Genomic DNA, 5,915 nt, shown 5'->3' on the forward strand with positions numbered 1-5,915 from the left:
TGACAGACAATGTAAAATGATGCACTCATGAACAGATTCAGATACTGAGAAATCATTATTCCAATCATAAAATTAAAATTAGTATTGGTTGAAACGCTTCAGAGAAAAAACAATTATTCAAACAAATTGGATATTAAAAGGAAAATCTTTCATTGATCTATTTGAATTCGGTATTAATGATATTCCAATCAATATGGGGTGTATAAATTGAGAAACTGTAAGAATTCAGAAATGAATGTAATAATTTTTTCTTTGATCGATGTATCAAAGAAAAATTTGGACGGAAAACTTCATCAATGCGCGTAGCGCATTGATGAAAAGATTTTCCATAAATTTTTCTTTGATACATGATCAAAAAAAAAAAATTATTACATTCATTTCTTATCATTTAATTATGATTTTAAATTATTAAAATGAAAGTTTTTTTCAATTTTCTATTAAATTTATGTATCAAAAACAAAGCGCACGAATACATCACCATAACGTTAACGTTGCTAAAAATTCAAAATGGCTCTAACCATGCTAACGAAAAACGTTATCAAATATTGTCGTGTGATTACCAACAGTCTCCAAAATAATTTACAGTTCTTTAACACAAAAAATACCTGTTGTGTTATCCCCTCTGGATATATTTTCCCCGGTAAGTTATCTAAGTTCGTAAATGTAAAGGGAAGCTACTCAAATATCCTAACAGTTCTACGTCACAGAAATTTTGAATTTCATTTGCGCATCTTTTCATTTGAATTTCAAACCGAATATATAAATACGTATCATAACCTGTCAATGCTGTTAATACCTGAAAGAGTCTGCTGCCGATAGTTCAAGATTAAAGAATTCCATCCTCAATTCATGCAGTGTCGTTTTTATCAATAACTCGTTTACCACGATTTAAAAGATTTTAGGTTTTACCCCCTTTGGTAGCATAATAAAACATTTTTTAGTTTTTGTTTCATACCAGATATCTCAAAGTCAAACATTTAAGAAAAGTATGTCGATTAAACGATTTCTTCCCTTCTTTCAGTAACTGTATTGTCGTCATGCAGACCATTTTAATTTGTTTAGCAAAGGGGGATAATTCAAAATGAAACGAAAGTAGAAAGTAAGTCAGGAAGCTAACGGACAGGTTACGAAATTCAGGAAAATATTTGTTAAAGCAAAGGTATTTAATTATTCCTTCAAAAAGTAACCTGAAAAAAACACATGTACCGACTGTCAAATAGTTCCGGCTGCTTAGTGCAACAGTACTCTAGATTTTATTGATGCAGTTATCAAAAGAATTTTTTATCCAATCAGAATCAAGTATTTTATAGAAATTAAATGATTTCGGAATCAAAGTACCAAAGCGATGGTAATAGGAGACGCCTGTGTAAGTCTAGCGCAACTATGGACTTGTATTGTTCCGGATGTGTATGTGAATTATGAGTATTTATACAAAAATTGCTTGTTAATTATTAATTGTCTATCTTTTTTTTTTTTTAATTTTACTCTGTTATGTGCTGTATGTAAATATTTTTACGTCTTTCATGCAAGCTATTTACACCTATAACTTTCATTGCATAGTGTGTATTGTTTTGATTTTTATGTATTTACGAAATGATAGCATTTACAGAAATAGTGTCAAACATATACTGCAATGTGTAAATATTATAAAAATTGTTACATTGTGTATACATGCTATATAAAAACATATAAGGTCAAAGTATGTTTGGAAAAGCAATATTCCACTTATTTTTATAAATGCAAAAAGGATGGATTAGCCTGCCTAGATACAAGATTTCCACTCACTGAATAGCCAAGGGAAATAACTCATGCACATTACTTTTTGAAAATTTGATTGATGGTGTCCTTCAAAACATCCAACAATTGATTCACATACGTTTTAATCTAGCATGGTATTTTTATTCAGAACATCCCTTTAAAATGATTGATTGCAAATGTAATTTGTACAAACCAGAATTGTTTATACTGTTTATTTTAACATAAAATTTGCGTACCCTGATAAAACTGTTTTACCTTGCATCATATGACTCTTTCTTGTTCAATCAATTCTGACAGTCTTTTGATTTGATATGAAAGAGAAAAAATGTGATGCTTGTGTAGGATACGCTTTCATTGAAAAAAATATTTTGTACAGATTTACTAAATGTGATGTTGTCTTTATGTTCCATAAATAAGCTTGCTAATAAATATTTTTCATAGTTATCTCGCATTTTATGTCATTGTTTTTACATGTAAAAAGAATGTTTTGTTTTATGAATTTCGAGGTTGCAACATAATTACATGAAAACAAATTGATTAAAAGAGACGATACGTTAATTTTATTTCCTTCCGCACAAAATAAATCCCCTGATTATAGTTGTTTTGGAAACATACTTTATAAATTACCTGGAACATTTAGAAGTCGTCCATCCTTAGGTAAAGTGATGTAAACGTTTATTATTTATAAATGGTTATCTAATTTTTAAAGTAACTCCTTGATTTTGTAATTTTGTAATTTGAACCCCCCCCCCCCCAAAAAATAATAAAGAGTTGCTGTGATTTTCAGTTTCTTCCCGCTTTAATTGTTGCTTTGAGCTGGTCTCATTTGTTGTTTTTTAAAGCTGCTTTAAGACATGCACCTTTCATTTTCAAAATGTCAAAGATTGGAAATAAACTATACTAATAACTCATGATTTTTTTTAATTATTATTAGAGTGAATTTAATTCAGAGCATTTGACAACAATCAAGAAATTCAAATAATCTTTCTTTTAAAAACAAACTTTGAATTCACAAGCAAGGAAATAGATATCCACAACTCATTTTACAGGAACTCTTTACATGCAAGCGCTGGAACTCAGGCTTAAGTTACGAACGTAAGACTGTATAAAGTATTTGATAACTATATAACATGTTATCCATTTAAAATTGTGAACTTTATTAAAAATCTGTTAGCATTATACTTAGAATGGCCCTGTACATATACATGTACCAACATATCGATTAATACTCTAGTTTTCATTTCTATTATATATGTAGCAGAGACCTGATGATTCCAGTTCGTAGTAAAAAGTTTCTCTAAATATTCAGGTATCGGAGAAAGTTTTTGAAACATAATGATGTTCTTGAATGTAATTGAGTTCTTTGAGTACGTCAGTCACAAAAATATGAGTGGCCTTTCTGATCCAAACTGTGAAATATATTTTATAATCTTTGCAAAAACTCAAATTTACAAATTGTATTATATTTTTTATTGCACTGATTATCTAGAAATGTGCATAAATTTTCACAAATACCTGGTACCCTTCTTTAAGAGCAAAATAAATGAAATGACGAGATGCATTGTCAACATCAGCTGAACAGTTTCACCTTCTTAGAAACCAATAAAACAAAAAACACTCAGTCAACCCTATTCTTCTTTATCATTTTTTAAAAGTATTTTTCTCAGAAAGCGCATTTGTCAGACATATTAATTCTTTTATTCACTGTCAAAAGTTGTTATTTAATATGTACACCAATAATTACTGTTTGCATCACGCGCTGGGATTTAAAAAATCACTTTGGACATTTTTTGCGCTAAGAATTTCTAAAAAAAAAAAGTGCTTGTAATAAAAATTCTTTAAGTTATACTTAGACTGCATACCTATTAAAAATCATGTAATTTTTTCGTTAGTCCATATGACGATATGTGTTGCCTCACTATCCCAGCTCTCAAGTTTTTTTTTTAAGTATATCCTAAGCTGTTTTCATATTTTGCATAGATGCCAACTTATGACCCAAAAATGTTGAATTATATAATAAAAAAAATATTTCATCACATTTTCGGTGATGTTTTGTTTTTGTGTATTGAGGTGTGGTAATGCATTTCATTACTTTAGGGACTTAAATACGTACATTTTCGTTAAAATTCAAAATCAATATCATTGGTAAAACATACTTTTCAATGCATGGAGAAAACTTTTTTTTAATATAAGTGAAAGAAAAAATTATACTGATATTTTAATTGAGACATTTGGACTTGGTTAGTGATTCGACATATGTACAGGTCCATTTTATGAGAATTGCTGTAAAAAAGCTGTTCCTTTTAAAAGGTTTGTTCCCGTTTTTTTTTTTTGTTTTTTTTTAAATTTCTTATTAAGGGCGAAATTTATAAAAAATTTTATGACTTAGAAAAATAATCATTTTCCTTAAGACAGGATATGACAATTTATTGCCCGTATTTGATATGTGAGTTATGTCCAAGACACGATGTAGTTACGATATCGACACATTACTTTTTTATAGTTTTCATATTTCATATACGTGTGTTTATAACAATACTTATGTTTTAAGACTATTTTCTTAGTGTTGCCGATATCATGCCGATATCTCATTGTTGTTAAAGAATTGTGGTTTCCATCCTTAATATGCTGTTTTTAACAACTGTTAATAAAACTTTCTTTATAAATCTTTCCCTGAAGTGTCGATATTTGATATCGACGATAAGCTTGATATCATCATGATTGCAACCCTTGGCAAACACCTTCCATGTTACTTTGAATGTGCCTATGTTTAATTACTTTCCTTTTACGAAGATTTTACCTTCGATATTGATATCGACGATATCGTATGATATAATCATGATTGTTTAAATCATAATACTTTACAAATCCGCACTCTAATACAAAAACTTTATTTTTACGTCACTTCTGTGATTAATAAGTTTACCTTACTGTCGATTTCGATAAATCATTATTGTTAAAACATTTTTAAGACTTTTCACTGTAACCCAACATCTTACTTTAAATTTCTAAAACAATAACAACCCGAAATTTTCTTAATCATAATTTATTTTCGTATCCATGCCAATAATGAATCAATTTTGATTTTACTTGTGACTTTGTAAAATTAAGTTTAACCTCAATGTGAAAATAGATTATGCAAATGTATTTACGATATCGTTACGATACGATATCGACGACATCGACGTTATATATAGTCTCAAATGTGGCACCAGGTATTTCCAATTAATAATTGATCATGATCGATATCGATACGATATCGACATAAAATTGTCGATATCTCGATATCGACTATATTTCGTTCTGGACATGTATGTGATATGTGGGAAAATTATGGGAAAAATAATAGCTGTCATTTGTAAACACATCAGCAATTATATTTAAATACATGTACCATATCCTACTTCTCTTGTTGAATAAGAGGAAGGAAAGTAAAAGAAGGAACCGTTTATTTGAACACAAAGTTGAACATTGATTGAAAAGAGAAACAGCATGCTAACGATGAGGAATATTTCTTGGAAACTTTTTCAATGTAAGTTGATAATTTTGAGAATTTCAAAGAAAGAAATATGACATTGTTTTGTTTAATGTTTTAAAATTAATTTTAATTTTGTAAATATATTTCTTAATTATAGATGTGATTTTTCCAAGGAAAGCAATAGCAACGGAGAATAATACGAAGTATAGTATAATGTATTTAATGGCTAACAAAACATTTCGACGAATTTATTACAATAACTTAACATTTGATATGAATATCAGATCTGAAACTTGTGGTATCTTGACTATATTTCGTCTTTTATATTCTTAAAGGCTTGAGAATACACTTAACAACACATTTAGAAAACTAGTAGAAACAAGGAACATTTCTTGTACTGCAATATTCTCAAACAATGTTAGTTTGGATGGAGGTAAGTATCCATCAATGAGTCGATAGTGACAGTGCCCTTTCGTTTCGTTAAAAGGGATGAAAAAATGCACTATTTCCCAAAAGTTTTATTGCTTTCTTGGTAAGAAAAACAGTTACAATATCAAATACATTCCTTTTCAGCAAACTCCTCTCATTTTGCTGGACATAACAACGATTCCTCAAGCCAAACGGATGATTTTATGTACAGGTTTTGATTATGCAGTGTGAGCGTTTTGAATAAAATGAT

The sequence above is a fragment of the Saccostrea cucullata genome, unplaced genomic scaffold (genome assembly GCF_032062105.1).
Source record: "Saccostrea cucullata isolate Sc308-1 unplaced genomic scaffold, CSIRO_AGI_Scuc_v1 ctg3485, whole genome shotgun sequence".
Taxonomy (NCBI): Eukaryota; Metazoa; Mollusca; class Bivalvia; order Ostreida; family Ostreidae; genus Saccostrea; species Saccostrea cuccullata.